Source organism: Seriola aureovittata, chromosome 6 (assembly GCF_021018895.1).
Source record: "Seriola aureovittata isolate HTS-2021-v1 ecotype China chromosome 6, ASM2101889v1, whole genome shotgun sequence".
Lineage (NCBI taxonomy): Eukaryota > Metazoa > Chordata > Actinopteri > Carangiformes > Carangidae > Seriola > Seriola aureovittata.
This window is the reverse complement of record NC_079369.1, coordinates 21,916,172-21,933,602: the sequence shown is the minus strand read 5'-3', so window position 1 is coordinate 21,933,602 and position 17,431 is coordinate 21,916,172. Positions and strand designations below refer to the sequence as shown.

General features: G+C 40.5%; 1 protein-coding gene across 8 annotated transcripts in view; it reads right to left on the bottom strand.

Annotated features, from left to right (window-relative positions):
• The window catches only part of lrrc7 (leucine rich repeat containing 7), a 120,796-nt gene that overhangs the window by 42,282 nt on the left and 61,083 nt on the right, over positions 1–17,431 (bottom strand). The gene's annotated exons all lie outside the window — the stretch shown is intronic.

Here is a 17,431-nt window from a genome sequence, read left to right as displayed (position 1 = left end):
AAAATGTTTTGCAATCATTTTTTGATCACAGTCATGTGAGCTGCATTCATTAATGTTGACAGATTTCACTGCTTCTGATGAGCAGTGCAATAAAGAGATGAACAAAAGAACAAAAAACCTACTGCAAAGAATTCTTAATGTGCAGGGAAACTTTGTGAGAGTTAATCTGTCTGAGGGTGTAACTGACAGTGTTTATATGACTCTGCACACACATCAGTGCTAAACTGACACTGATCTGCCTTATCAGCTCATCAGTAGAGCTCTATGATTTGGCAAACAGCCCTGTGATTGACTGGCAACCTGTCCATGGTGTATCCTGCCTCTCGCACATTTAGAGCCGGGATTAGCTCTAGAAATCCACAACCCTGCAAATGTTACAGAGTGAACAAATACGTCATTAATCCACGGCTTTCAGTTTCAAAATAATCAAGAAACCAACAATGAACAATTGCATTTCCTGTGTGGTGATTTTCTTGGATCAAATGGTGAATGCATAGTTTCTGATTTACCTAATGCCAGTCTCCTTCGCACTGTTACTACATCAATTACAGCAACACCAACGATCAGAGGTGAGGTACATTAAAAAATGAAACCTCAGAGTGCCCTGCAACTCACAGTGCCTTGCATATACTGTACTGTCTTTGTACAAATAACTGTATTGACTATCTGATACTACAGTTCAATCTCGACATCCAACACCTCTTTCTGTTGGCTGTTTAGGATTAAAAACTTTGAATAATTATTGCTCAAACTCAGCAAAGAACTTTTTAACTTTTTTAAAGGTAACCGTTAACTCACTGGTGAATCTATCTTAAGTATAGGTTTACCTGTAAACTTTAAAAAGTAAAGGACTCCTCACACAGAGCCTCTTTGTTCTTCTTTGGTAAATGGCTGTGGTTACTGGCACCAGAACACTGAAGAAATTAGAGCAACTGTTGCAGGACACATGGGCCTGTGAGTGGTTTTTAAAAATAGACCTAAAGAAATGTGAACCTATCCTTTAAGGCAGGAAGATGTAGGACCAACATTAGTTAGAGAGCTTCAAATGTCTGTGCTTTTTGCTGCCAGGCAGGTGTAAAACCCAGGGCAGATGGGTAATAGAGCCATCCCCCGCCAACCAGCAGTTACCCAGCTCACAGCAGGCTGAGGCTCAACTCTCACGCATGCACACTCTCTCTCTCTCTCTCTCTCTCCCTCTCTCTCTCTCTCTCTCTCTCTCTCTCTCTCTCTTTTCAAACAACAAGCCAGAGCCATATAATTAGACTGAATCCTTTGTAATTCTGCGACAACATCACTCCATCACTCCATTACATGACTCCATTTAAAGAGCTAGCGGCTGAATGGCATAAGTAGGCTAACCATGGGTATTAAAATCCTTGAGTGAGGATTTATCATTCCGCTTTATCATTTCAAACCCAAACGCTTACTACACTCAATCTACTGACAAATAAAAACGTTTTAATGCCACCCCTTTCAGACAGAACAAAGAGTGAATTTTCAGTTATTGGACTGCTGTCTCAATTTCCTGTTTGATATGGATGAACTAAAGCCAGCAGTGATGTTTAGAGGAGAAATGGAGTATAAAGGGAGATGATGAAGAGTTAATTGTGGTATAAAGTCAAAAGGGTGATGAGGAGGAGAAAAGGAGGGAGAGAACATGAAAATAAGGTGCATAGAGAAGAAAGAGGGACACCAGGAGTCTCAGAGATAAGACCTGCAGCTTTATCTGTCTATAAACACACACATGTCCAGCTGCACAGTGAGACCAGATGAATTTGGATGACAGACAGAGTGATCTTGAGCATTGTGAGGACACTATGTTATCTTCTCTAGCTTGTTGCAAGCCCAGTGAAATCTGATAAAAAAAAAAAAAAAAAAAAAAAAAAAGAAAAAGACTGCAGATCCTCCAGGACTGTTTATCTAAAAGGGTTGGACCATTAAAATCGATACATCCTTATCCACAGTCACGGTCAAAGCGGGTGTAATGAGGCGAGCCAGGATTTACTGTTTGTCTACAGTATGTGTAAACCCGTCAGTTTTCATGTTGCTCTCACCTTGGACCACTGGTTCCTGTTTAACCCCTGGTGTTTAGAGCTAAAGGTAACCCAGGGTTTGTTTAGTTCGGGGAAACAGGTGGGATTTAAGAGTGGGGATTACACAGTTCATACAAGCATAAAACATACTGTGTTTTCCTTTCCCTTATGCCAGCAGGGCAACCTCCAACTCAGACACTAAACAAGGCCAAGCACTAAAACTACGAGTGGGCCACATGGACAAATTTCATTTCATTATCTTGTTATTGATGTGTGACAACATATCAACTAATAATAATATAATAATTAAAATATAATAAAATAATAATTAACTAATAAGCAAAGCAACATTGTAAACGGTTTAAAAATCTTTTTTCTCAATGACTTGTGTGCATTATGTTAAGTCATTTTCTTGAGCTGTTAAGAGACAGGAGTTAGAGGCTGAAATTAAGACGAATTGAAACAGACAAAATTTTGCATGCAGTGAAATGCAAATATAACCAAGAGCTCTTTTCACTTACTGAACATCTACAAAACTCATGATTAGGCCCTATTGAAAGACAAAGGAAAAACCAGAGGAGATGAGGTTCCAAAATGTAGAGAGAGTAGTTCTGTTTCAGGCAGGTTACTGGAAAAGAGGGAAAAGTGTTTGTATCAGGTTGTGATAATTGCTTTGATGATGACTTTTTGAAAGATCAAGATTTCGGTAAAAAGAAAATCGGTAATGCTGTTTTACAGTTTTGTTATTTCCTAATAATTTCTTGAACTTTTCCTGGAAAGAACCATGTGGTTTCCCAACAATAACAGGAAAAATGGAAACAAAGTTCAGAGACCTGACAAATAATTTCTCTAATATTCATCACTCCTTCATCTACTACTGGAAACTTTATTATTCAGTTTTACTGAATTGCATGTATTTTGCATGTGTACTCCACCTGCTAACCTCTGAATAAGTCTCAATGTTGTGCTAGCTGAACATTTAGAAATGACTGGAACTATACCAAGTGATCACTGTATATTTTACCTATAATTAGTTTCAAATTATAAAATTATATGGTTCTTTCTGGAAAACTTCTTTAGCAGGCTATTTGGAAAAGAAGAATTCTTATTCCTATACACACACAGTATATCGGTATATAGGTATGGAACAAGCTCAACATCATCAACAGTCCATGTTAACAGTCTCCAGGCCTGGAACAAAATACAACACAGCATGTTTACAGGTGACAACACATCTTTCTGCGCAGTATAATCAGATCCTGCACGCAAGATGCTTAGACAAGGCAAAGGAAACAATGTACTGTGACACCAGATGTTACTTTACAAAACTACTGTATATTCCATTTGTTTTAGTGTGTAGTACATATCCTAAATCTTTGGTATGTACGAAAACTTTTAATATTTCAGCCAACAATAACTTCCTTTCAAATATTTGGTTTCTGTGATCTATCGAACCAGCAAAGTGCACACATCAGATGATATGCTCCGTCACAGTTACACATCAGAGGTAGCATTACCCATCTTCTCATTCGCTCAGTAAGCAGGCACCCTGCATTAACTTGGCTGAAAGCTACATGACTACCAAAGGTGTGCAAATTGGTTTAATGCTTACTGCATCTACTAATCAACCGCTTGACATCACAGCCAAGAGCCAGATGGCCCAGTATAATGTCCCAAATAAGCCAGCAGCACTGACCCGAACTGATTCAACCATCTACTATTCTATGACTGCAGAACCAGAGATTACAGTTTGTTAAGAACCCTTTTATTTTACCTTATATCATGTATTTTTTTTAAATTCTGTCAAGGCTTAGCTTTGCTTGATTTAATTTTCCTGTGGGTAAGTCCAGTCGTAAAGTCTATTTGTTTCTGTCCACCAATGATGATAAGTCACATAAGCTACAACATTTCTTTTTCACCACTGACATGTGGTGAAGTAACTCTGAATATTAAAGAACATATTTTGAGAGCATCCAAAGTGATTCAATATAAAAGCACTGAAAAGTTATTCTGGGGGTTAGTGATCTGGCAAAATCGATAGCATAAATATCAGCACACACTTTGCTAAACAATCTGTTTTTGTTAGCTGCTCACACTGCAGCTACTTGATTATGCCCTCACAGTCTATTGATGTAAGAGCTTAAATATGCAAAGACAGAGTAGACTAAAAATAACAGCTTTTTTGTCAAGAGAGCAGAGAGAGAGAGAGATTAGAGCTGATGTTACCTATCAGAATTAAGCAAGTGCTACAACAGCAGGGACAATGACAAATATTAGAAGCAAATGGGAGATTGTTTACGTGGGCAACAGTGAGCGCTGACTGTGGGCAGTCAGCATCAGGTCACAGACACCCCCAAGGACTGAATTTATGGTGGGAAAAATGAGAATATGGACAAAGAGGATGCGCAGAACAGAACGTAGAGCTGTTGAGACTTCTCAAATTTATTGATTTCATATCAAAAGATACGAAAATAAGACAAAAGACCAAAAATTGCTGCAATATGACCACTTTAACACAGTGTACCAGCACAAAGGCTTTTAAAATCTTATACTCACCTCATGTTCTGTCATTATTATCATGTTTTGGGGAAGAAAGGAGACCCAACTTTAAAAATTGTTACTTTCATTTCCTGTTTTTGTTGCGTTTCTAGTCCTCTGGTTGAATGAATGAATGTAAGGGGGACACTGAAGTGTACCCACTCCTGTCCAGACTCCTGGGAAGCCAAAGTCAGTCGCCAATAAAGAAAAAAGTAGGAAGAGTGTTCAGCGCAAGTCGGCACCAATGGGGTGAAACGAGGAAGTGAGCGTGGTTGGCTGTGTTGGCTCTCGCTGCTGCTATGGAAACAGCATGACAGAGCAGACTGACTCTGCAGAGGCAACACTACATGTGCAAGCCCCCAACATACACGTTTAAATAATTTAGCAGCAGTACCATGAGTCTGACAAAAAAAACCAAATAGGTGAGTAGTGACAAATTTTGAAAAAATTGCTGCTGCAACACACACCCACCTACACATACTACACACACACACACACACACACACACACACATATATATATATATATATATATATATATATATGTAGCTGTTCACACACATGCACACGTTTAGCAAGATGTATTGGAGGTATTCAGATTCTTAAGTAATTAGTTATACCACAATGTTCTACTCTGAAAATCCTAAGTAAGTAAAAGTACAGAAATATTATCAGCAAAATGTACTTAAGCAACAAAAGTAGAAGTACTAATTGTGTTAAATGGTCCCTGTCATAGACGCACATATCATAGGAAAAACAAGTCCATAGGTTGTCTCTGCATTATGACTCATGGTTACGTTTTTATTATTAGGCGACCTCCAACATCACCTGAATTAGCTGACCTCTAGTGGGTCAGGTAAAAAGTAGTCAAGTCTGTGTGAGGAGGAGGTATGGGTGGATGAATGAGTCCACAAAATACAGGACTATCACACAGGAGACCTACAGTTTGTATCCCTTGTGAAACAAGCATTGTTTATTATAACCATGACTGTTCCACAACCTTAACTGTATTTTCATCAGTGTAACCATGACAACGAAAGTCCTCTAACCTTAAGAATATACTTATTTTAACCCAAACCACTATATTTTCCAAAACCTAACTAAGTAGTTTTTGTGCCTAAACCTAACCAAGCCTAAACCTTAACTGTGTATTTATTATTGCTACCATGGTGACAAAGTTACGGTACGCCTTCCGCTGGTATTTCTGGTTTTCAAGTTTGTGTGTGTGTATGTATGTGTGTACTTGTATTACTCATTTAAATCATTCATTAGAGTGAAGACTTTAAGACTTTTAAGTTTATGGTTAGACAAGCAGTGGTAACGGTCAGGGTTAGTGTAAGTCTCCAGGAAATGAATGTAATGTCCACTGAAATGATGGAAATATGAATGTGTGTGCATGCATGTGTGTCACCTCCAGCAGCTCTACAGGGTGAATTCCCCGGGGTCCCATGACAGCCATCACTTCACGTGCAGTCTTGCTGTCACCATAGTAACCGCTGCCATAGAGACAGTCTCCTAAGAGCTGGGTGTATTTTTACTCACTCTCCCTCTCTCTCTCTCTCTGTCATAAAGCAGAACATGCTGCACTCAGTGGGTGATCACTCCACATTTGGCGACGCTTTACATGGACTCTAATATATCAGACACCTTTATAGCACCTGAACAAGAGCTTTAGAGCAGATCCTCCACGTCTGTCTTTTTCTCCCTTTCTGACTGTTTTTTTATTTTTTTTTATGAAAAGCTGTGAATGCTGCACTCTGCAGAGCTTACCCCAGGCTCACTCGTTCTCAATTAAACAGTCACACACTGACACACATGAGCACATGTGAAACACACATACACACATTCAGTAAAATTCCCACATAAATATAAATCAATGACAATAACTGACACACACACGCACACTCATATAGTTTATGATTACTTGCAACAGTGATAGCGAAAAGAAAATGGAAGATCCTGTTTTACATCCGAGTGCTCCACATTGTCAAGCAAATCCCTGAGCAGTGTGTCAGTGTGTGCGTGTGAGAGAGAGAGAGACTGTATATGTGGGAGGCAGTTAGCTAACTAGCAGCCAGGAACAGCTTGTTCTGTCTTTTTTACATTCATTAAATAGCCACTTACAGCAGTTACCTGCACCAGCACAGGCATACAAACACACAGTTAGATTTATTTGTCTTTTGTTCTGAGCCAGGAACTTAATCATTTACAAATGTCCTGGTAGAAACTCCAGGCTTCTACCAGTGATCAGCAGAAATATACTACATTAAAATGTTGTCAAGTGTCATTTGGCATGCACTGGAATGATTAGAAAAAATGGTTTAAGTACAAGGGTATCTCTAGGGGAATGATGGATTTGGATAATTTAGGTATATAATAAGTTTGACATCCGGAGGGGTCTTTGTAGCCTCACAGCCAATGCAATCTGGGATATCCTCCAGCCACATGTCACATTAACAAAGAACAAGGACATAAAGAGAGTGAATAAATTAATAAATATCAAACTTTTCCCTTTTTTGTGCATCTTTGTGCATACTTAATATGTCTTTATTAGCTTCGACAACTAATGTACTTTGCTGCCAGTTTAACAAATATGTAGCAACATCTGTCCAGTAGTCCATCCATCCCACACCTACACCTACGCTCAGGGTCATGGTGGTCTGGAGCCTCTCACAGCTCATTTTGGAGAGAGGCAGGATACACCCTGCACTGGTCTCCAGTCTATCACAGGGTTCATATATATGGGCTACTGTATATAGATCAAAACATTCTCACACACATTCACACCTACAGTCACCAGTTTACCTAATCTGCATGTCTTTACTGCGGCAACAATAAGTTAGTTGATTGACAGAATACCCAATAAAGCTGTTCTCATTTACACATTTTTCTGTTTCAGTTGTCAGACAACTGAACAAGTATGAAATAGTGGCTGATATTTGGCTACATGTTAACTTCCAAGCCATTTCCAAGCTGCTGCATTGCTAAAATCCATCCACCAGTTCAGCTCACTTCAAATGTACTTTGTTGGCAACACTGCAGGCTGTAAACGCCCCCGAAAAGAAACGGTTTAGGTCAAATCATTTTGAAAGAGCAACGGCCAATCAGGAAATCTCCAACTCATTCATATGGCATTCGGCTGACCAATGGTGTAATTATGATCAGTCAGTCAGCAACATATGCGATTATAGGGCTGGCCCCACTGTTGCGGTCCAGCCAAAAACATCAAAATTCTTGACCGTCTTGTTTTGAGGCCACAAAAATTTGATTTTATTAGATTTTTTCTGATCCACTGAAAGGAGCATAAAATGAAGCAAGGTTAGTCGCTGTTCATTTCCACTCAGATCAGAAATTAGTTGCCTCCTAAAGTACTATGCCATAGCAAGCAACACAAGACTCATCAGTGATGTGAAAAAACGGATGGGTTGAAAAGTTTAAATATATCAGGAAGCTCTGTAATGATTTACAAAAAAAGAAAGAAAAACTTGATGCAGTGTTGGAAAACAAAATTTAGTCTTTACTCGCCATGGGAAAATGTCTGTGGAAGAGATGATTAATATTACAGTTTCTGGGAATCCTTTTTTATCCCTCCCAAGATAACAGATACAAACAAAATTAAGTACTTGGCATAATATCCCATTAACTGTTGGAGAAAGCATTGTGTTGCCTATTTCTAAAATGTAAGCTAACAAGCAAGCTTGTCACTAGCTTGCAAGCAAAGACACACCCACAGCAATGAGTTTCCCTGGGGCACTAGAATGAAGCGAATCATTTTACTTGACTTTTTCAGTAAAGGAAGAGAGAAGACGTGTCATTCAACAAAATGTTTTTGATTTTTTTAGGAATAGCGTTCAAATGGTTCCTCAGTGGACAATGGAAATTGATCCTGCCTGTTGTGAGTACATTTGTCAAAATAGTGGATAATGTCAATGTAGACAGAATCAGTTTCACAAGAATATATTTCAAAATATAAACATGATATTGTAGCTACAAAATAGGTTCCTGGTCAAGGCATTTTAATTCAGTATCTCAAACCACAAATCAAGCCCTCGAGGGGCTTCAAAATCTGCACTGCACACAACCCCCTCGGTGTACCTCAACAAAAAAAAAACTTCAACGGACGGACATGCAGTAGTGCAACATAGTAAACAATGGACAATCAGCATGACAAAATTATACAACCCATATGATCATTCTCTGATCTGTTCCCCCTGTGAGTAAGGTCTGGTCAAGTTTAGGTAATTAAAACTATTTTGCTAATGTCATGATTGACATTAAAGTAACTCTTGGGGCCATAGGGTTTTTATGCCCAACGTCCACCTTCACCAACTTGTCTAAGAAGTTTTACAGCTGTATAACAATGCCATCCTACTTCCACCTTTGCTACTGAGGATATTACTCAGACAAGTCAGAGATAAAACTGTCAGGAAAACAACACCAAAGTCATTTTAAGTATTTTTAACAATTGACAAGTGCTTTCTTTTTCCTGGTGACGACAAGTACTCAAAGAATAACAAACTAACATTGTTCAATCATGGTCTGGGCATTTTCACACTCTCAGCCAGTCCAGTCTGCTGCCACTGTGGCTCCAGGTGGCATGTCTGTAAAACTCAATGACCCTTACATCACCGACACTAAAAATAACAATCGACTGACATGACAAAACGCAAAACAGCTGACAATTCACCTGCAACCAAAATGTGGGAATCAATTATGCCCAGATGCATGAATGAACAAATACACAAATGCACCAAATGGTTCAAACCATTGTTACCCAAACAGAGACTCCAACCACAGAAAGACCTGAAATAAATGTTCCCAAATGACAAAAGGTACCAATTCTCACTCTGTACTGGAAAAGTTTAGGACCCAACAGAACTCAGGGACAAAAACCAACAAATGACAGACTGAAAAGTTAGACAGACAAACAGTGGGATGTATAAATAGTATGCAATAAAGACAGATAAACAAGCAGCCAGACGGAGAAGGGCTGCGTGACAGAGAGCCAGAAACAGAGACTCGTGCTATCAGACAGGAACATACATCTGGGTTAGTGCAGAGATTTTCTACAGTACAGGGTCAACATATGTCAACAGTTTTCATAATTGACTAATTAAGTCCTTTATCAAGCAAAAAATGCCAAATATTTATTGTTTTCAGCTTTTCGAATTTGAGTATTTTCTGCTTTTTTCTGTTATAAATTATTATAAATTGAATTTAGTTGGGTTTATAGACTGATGGATTGGGAGAATCAAACCATTTCCGAGCTGCCACTCTGCACTGCTAAAATCCTGATTTTATAACCACGATCTCACCTGACAAAATCACCATACACATAAGTTAAAGACAACTGCTGTGCTGTGATCTCAGCTATATTTACTTGTAAAATGATAACTCAGAGAGAACGCTCGAAGCTCATTCACGTCAGCTGCTGTGCAGTCAGCACATAGAGGTATGCTTGCGGAGGTAAAGCCCGACCTTCTGTTCATGGGTCAGTAATGGTGACCCTCTTCTAAGGAAAGTAGCTAAGGTTTGTCCAAAAAGTTGCTAGATTTAGTTACTAAATTAAGTTACTGAAGGGGTCTGAAAATCAGTAAATCAAGTAATAAAGGTGCTTAGTTTTCAATAACATTTTTTAATTCTAAATCATTTTGAAAGAGAAATGACCAAGGGGGAAACTCCAACACTGTATTTTAATTATTCAGGAGTCTAAAAGTAATTCAAATAAGACAAAGAAAATCATCACTCTGGTTGAACTGCTCACAAGTGGGAGACTGCAAGGGACGATATAGGGTTTTAATTGGACTTAGCTTTACTCTAAAGGGTCAAATGCCAAAAAAGTTAGGAAAAACTGGATTTAATGTCTAATTATGCAGGAAAACAGCACATGGAACTACAGCAAGGTCAAAAGTGGGCCAAAACGTTGGTGACAAAACTGTGATGGATGTTTACAACCAACAGCCTAAGTAATAATTTTACCCTTCACCGTTGTCTTCCAGATTAAGGTCAATGGTTTCTAGGACAACAGTTTTGATTGTGTGACTGCTACATTTGACTTATTCTTTCTTTCCCTGATCTCAGCAAGTAGGTTATTGAGTACAATATTATAATCAACTGAGAAACCCTGTCTCCTAGAAATTATGTTAATAGAAAACTGCTACATTGTTGAGACAAACTTAAACACTGGCTGCATTACTTTTAAAGGAAAGTTTTTTTTTTTTTAATTAATATGCTACATTTATTAACAACAGCAGATTTACCAGGAGGTGTTGGGGTAAATGGCAGGAGAGGTGTACAAGGCAAACGATTCTCACACCAGATACACAGGCTCACATCCTGAAGCCCGTCCGTGTCTAGGTAACAAAAGCATCCGACGCATGTGACTTGCCAAATACACACATTAACAACATATTCTAGTTATATTAAAGGAAAACATAATCCACTTGCAATTATGTTTCCTCCACATTTTATCCATACTTCTTCTCATACTACTTTGAAGTATTATTAGTTTTAGTTATCCATCCATCCACTCGTTAGCTATACCGCTTACCCTTTGAGGGTCATGGGGGGGCGAAGCCCAGCTGACACTATGCGAGAGGCATGGTACACACTTCACAGATCGCCAGGACTGACTTATAGAGACCATCAACCATTCACAATAGCAATCCCACCTGCAACAATTTAGAGTCACCAGTGAATCTAACCTGCATGTCTTTGGACTGTGGGAGGAAGCTGGAGTACCTGGAGGAAACCCACATAGGAACAGGGAGAACAAACTCCACACAGAAAGGCCCCGGCTGCCCGGAAGGTTCGAACCCAGAACTTTCTAGGAGTGCAACAGTGCCAACTGCTGCACCACTATGCTGCCCCAAATTAGTTGTACATAAACATAATTTCTAGGAGACAGGGTTGAACAGGGACAGTGGGCAGAACTACAAGAATAGGATCAAAGTTACGATACACTGAAATTACCTTTTGTCCTCAATATGAGAGGTTAGACTATAAAATGCATATTATGTGTATCATTATGTGTTAAAGTGGAGTGGTGTCATCAACAGAGAGTCAACTGGCTGTTCACAAACAAATTTCAAGACCAACTTATTTGTTTTTTTCGTCTGAAGGCAGCATTCGTCCAACTGTTCTTCACTATCTGTGAGTTCACAGAAGTGATTTTATTTGAGCCTCTCCTCTCCTTCTGTCATGCCTCACTTTTTCACTCTCTCTCCGTTTCCAGGCCAGTCTTTTATTTTTTCTCCTATCTGTTCTTCCAGGGTTGTGCTCATTGGCCCAGTTCTGCCTGAGACGCCCCGGCACATCTCCTTTTTCTGTCTTCTTCCTTTTCCCTTTCAGGCTCCCCTCTCTCTCTCTCTCTCTCTCTCTCTCTCATTCTCTCTCTCTCTACGCTCTTCCTCCGTCTGTCTCTGTGTTTAACTTTTTCTCTCGCTTCCTCCATCGCACCCCCTACCAAGAGACATAAAGGGAAGCCATCTTAAATCGAGCACAGTACTTTTTGTTTTCTCTCAACGGGAGCGACTCGACCAGCGTCCATTTTTAAATTCCAGAAGGTGATTCATTGGAAAGATAAACTTATTGTGTCTGAGAACGAGGAAATCTCCACAGACTGTTCTCTGGAATCAATCATGAGTATGAAAGGAGAAAAAGTAAATAATAACTTTTCATGACATTTTGTAAAACCAAAGTTTGTCTTTTCATAAACATTAAACTCCTTAATCACACATAGCAGAAACATTCATCTCTTCGAGGTCTACAAGGTCTTCAAGGTAATCCTGTTAGGGCTGTTCAACACCATAAGTTTGAGGTCTATAACCTGCAACAGACAGGATTGGACTTGAAAAAAGACTTGAAAAATTCAGGCCTTGTTTGGGCTAAATTATTAATATTACTATATACTTCGGTGAATTTTCTTTTTTGAAATCTTACTTGAAATGGAGTATATTTGTTCTGTAGTATTCCCACTTTTACTTAAGCATGAGATCCTTGATCCCCCTAACTAATTATATGCAGTACCGCATCCTTCCAATCCTGGAGAAGCCGTTTCATCAGGTTCCTGGCTTTCTCTTGGGAAAGCAAGCAGGGTCAGGCTTGGGCATAAATTTCAAGCCACTGCTAAACTCTACTATAAATGTTATTGTGCTTATGTTGGGGCTGGAAATTGAACCAGCAACTCCCCGGTTGTTGGTTGATGTCTATGTGCAGCCTGAGGTGCTGATCACCCATTTGAGCCTTATCCCAGTCTTCAGCTGTAACTGACATTCTGGATAAAAAGGTTTGTCGTTTCAGGTGTTTCTCTAATCCACCAGAACCTTCAGTGTCATGCAACAAAAGTTTCAGGTTTTGTGTAAAGCCAAGTCACACTATATCACAAATACACCCTACCTCAATGCAAACACCATCTGAAAAAAGGAGTTATGGAAAATTATGCATTTTTGGTTTACGTTTCACTTTGTTTATTTATAGTTTTACAACCAAACATGGTTGAGTATACATAATCATCATTGGATTTACAGAGAAGTATTAAGATTTAGTCTTAAACAGAGATGACAGACATACTGGCTTATAAATTGACTTTTGATTGTCAATGTCAGTCAGTAAGAGTGTATTTTTTTGTGTATGTGTGGGCATGTGTGTGTTTATTTTTGTGTTATTTAGTTATTTATTTAAGGTCACCTTGGCATGCTGGTGTCCCAGCTCATCCAACGCTCAGAGCCAGAAGGAGAGGAAAGCAGAAAGAAGACACTCGCACACACACACGCGCACACACACACACACGCGCGCGCGCGCACACACACACACGCACGCACGCACGCACGCACGCTCGCTCGCACGCACACACACACACACACCACAGACATACACACATCCTTGTTTCACTATATTTGTGGGGACCCGTCACTGACATAATGCATTCCTTAGCCCCTTACCCTTACCTGAATAATCACAGCTGGATGCCTAGTCCTACCCCTAACCTAAACCTAAAACCGATTCTAACTCCAACCTTAAAACTAAGCCTTTACCCTCAAACAGCCATTTAAACTTGTGGGGGTGAGCATTTTGGTCCCCACAAATACATAAAGACCCCATAAGTATAGCGGGCTACCAGTTTTCAGACCACACGATTATAGCAAGATAAGCTCACACACATATATGCATATTAATACAGTGTCAGGTATTTCAGCTTGCAACTGTTGACCTAGAAGCTTTGAACTATTCATAGATCATACTAAGAACAGGGTGACACTTGTTATTAAAAGTTTTAGGTTAATTTGATTTAACATTTTGAAGCCTAAATATGAACCCTCTGTCCTCGAGGTACAACCTATGATGTACCAGTTCACGTACAGTACAGTCTGATCCACATCGCCCAAAGTGTCACCTACATATAAATTTGGCAGGAGTCAACCAATGTGGGGCTCTCCAAACAGAAAGTGGTTAAAACCAGTGGTTTTCCAACTGAACGTCACTCTATGCTCACAACCTATACATGCTATCTGTGATAATGGCTTGCTAGCAGATATTCCTTTTTAGTTATTTTGGTCTACAGAGGGAAATATCTTGAGCTCTTTAGCTGCTAAATGCTCCACTATGTTCACCAGCCAGTCACTGACTTCGCCTGTCTGCTATTTAGTGCTGGGCAGGTACAGCAGATTCATCAGAGCATTTCTGCTTTTTTGCATGCTGTCTCTAGAAATGATGCTGATGAGAGTGGTGAGAATGAACCAGAACAGTAAAGTTGTGACCCATAAAACCAAAACAATGACCTGAAAGATAAAACGCTCCACAGACCTCAGGGGAATTGCTGTGTCAGGTGATAACTATTTATGGACTCAACTCCTCTTACATTATACATGGTCATTTGTTCCATTATAAATATAAAATTATTGATTAGTGCAGCTTTAAAGCATCACAAGCCAAAACTGAATCCGGATCTCTTTATTTTTTTTTTTTTTTACTTACTTACTTACTTACTCACTAACTTACCAACTTACTTACTTACTCACTTACTTACTCACTAACTTACTAACTTACTTACTTACTTACTTACTTACTTACTCACTAACTTACTTACTCACTAACTTACTTACTCACTAACTTACTTACTCACTAACTTACTTACTCACTAAGCATTACTCAGTCCTTATATTCAATACCTGGATGCTCACTCTAACCTTAACCACAACTGCGACAGGTCTGACCATGACCCTTGCCCCAGCCTTAACCTTGTCATGATTTAAATATAACATATAAAACCATAAATTTAACTTTGAAACTTGTGATTTTTATCCTGAGATGTGTTACTGACCCCCAATGTGTGACGTTGTGTCCAGTTTTCTGTCCCTCCATCATGATGAATACAGAGCACACAGAGTCCTGAATGCAAGAGAACGGTTCACCTTCACCTGAAAAACTCTCTCTGTACACACTGTGAGACCTGCTGCTATCTGGAACAACCTCTCTATCTTTCTGTCATCCCTCTCTCTCTCCCCTTCTCTTTCGCTCTGGCCGGGAGTCAATCTCTCTTTTTTACTGCCAGCTGATAGCTGTGCATGACTGTCTGGATCTCTATTCATGCGTTCACTCCATCTATCACCTGCTGCTGCCTCTGTCACTCCTCTATCCTCCCGTCCCCTCTTCTTCCTCCCCTCTCTGCCTCTCTCTAAATGAAAATAGATAATATGCAGTGACTTTTCATCTGTGCATTGATACTTTTCAGCTTCCAGCTTTTAGATTCACTGTTTTGCTCAAGGTCACTTCAGCACCTATGCACATAGTTACAGCACAGTCTCTCTTACAGTGAACTCTAGCAACATGTTTGCAGGGTTGTGAATGTTTTCCTCGCCCTGCATTACAGCCTCTATTTGCATAAACACCCTTTAGTAAGTTATCCCTAAAGCTTTCTTTAACAGTCCATGAAATTTGCACTGTGAGCCGTTGCTAAGGTAACCAGGGGACTCAATTGCCCAAAATTACCATAAAGCACTAATTAAAAAGCCCTGGCTAAGAGCACCATTTTGACAAGCTTTATACAACACTTCTGAACCAGTCCCTCAGGTGAGAAAACTGGACTGGGAATGGAAAAATCATTTCAACACCCACTGGTGTAATGTTTTATGATTCTGTGGACTGAATGTAAACTTAGTGTATCTGAGTGTAGGTGTGCAGTATGTGTGGTAAAATGTTTAAGTCTAGGGTGGAGCGGTTCTGAAATGCCAGATTTTGGACTTTGTATGCTGGACCATTTTCAGTGAATATAAAATTCTGCATCTGTTTTGTATTTCTTAGATACCCTCTACTCTGTTCATTAAGGTCAAGCATCAACATGATGGGAAAACTATTACTACTGGTCAATACCTTTTGTTACCACTTTCCTGATGTTTGTGAAATGTATATTTGCCAGGGGTTTAAGAGTATGGGAACAAAATAACCAATAGATGGAAAATGTAATTTACCAGATATACATTATGATAAGTAAGTTATCTAAAAAAATAAAAGACAAAACTATGGTGTCGTTTTGTCATCTCCCGCTTATCCGGATCCGGGTCGCGGGGGCAGCAGCCTCAACAGAGAGGTCCAGACGGCCCTCTCCCCAGCCACTTCCACCAGTTCCTCCGGGAGAATCCCGAGGCGTTCCAAGGCTAGCCGAGAGATATAATCCCTCCAGCGTGTCCTTGGTCGACCTCGAGGTCTCCTCCCGGTGGGACATGCCCGAAACACCTCCCCAGGGAGGCGTCCAGGAGGCATCCTCACCAGATGCCCGAACCACCTCAACTGGCTCCTCTCGACATGGAGGAGCAGCGGCTCTACTCCGAGTCCCTCCCGGATGACCGAGCTCCTCACCCTATCTCTAAGGCTGAGCCCGGCCACCCTGCGGAGGAAACTCATTTCGGCCGCTTGTACTCGCGATCTCGTTCTTTCGGTCATTACCCAAAGCTCATGACCATAGGTGAGGATCGGAACGTAGATCGACCGGAAAATTGAGAGCTTCGCCTTCCGGCTTAGCTCCCTCTTCCCCACAACGGACCTATTCAGCGTCCGCATCACTGCTGACGCCGCCCCAATCCGCCTGTCGATCTCCCGCTCCATCCTACCCTCACTCGTGAACGAGATCCCAAGATACTTAAACTCCTCCACCTGAGGCAAAGCCTCCCCCCCGACCTGAAGCGGGCAATCCACCCGTTTCCGGCTGAGAACCATGGCCTCAGACTTGGAGGTGCTGATTTTCATCCCAGCCGTTTCACACTCGGCCGCGAACCGCCCAAGCGAGAGCTGAAGGTCGGCGTTCGATGAAGCTAGGAGGACCACATCATCTGCAAAAAGCAGAGACGAGATCCTCCCGCCACCGAAACCAAACCCGTCCACCACCCGGCTGCGCCTAGAAATTCTGTCCATAAAAGTTATGAACAGAACCGGTGACAAAGGGCAGCCCTGGCGGAGTCCAACCCTCACCGGGAACAGGTCCGACTTACTGCCGGCTACGCGAAACTATGGTATTGCTTCAAATTAATTACAAAAGTATGCTCACATGAAGCGACATTACATCAGAGATCAAATCTCTGACTGTGAATCTGCTGCAAGCTGCTAATAGTGAAGTTTGGGAAAAAGGACTTAAGTTCAATACACTGTCCACCCTAGCATCACTTGATGCCCATTGCATACACTTGACACCAGTGGCGGCTGCTGGTCTTATAAGGAGGGGAAGCTCATTTTCGGCCTACATCATAAAATGTGTCCGTTTATTTATATGTAAATTCGCAGAGTGACAGAAGAGAGACGCCAAACACAACGCTAGTCGTTTTTAACAAAGACGAAGTCGCTGAGGATCAGTAACGTCTCCAGATCAAC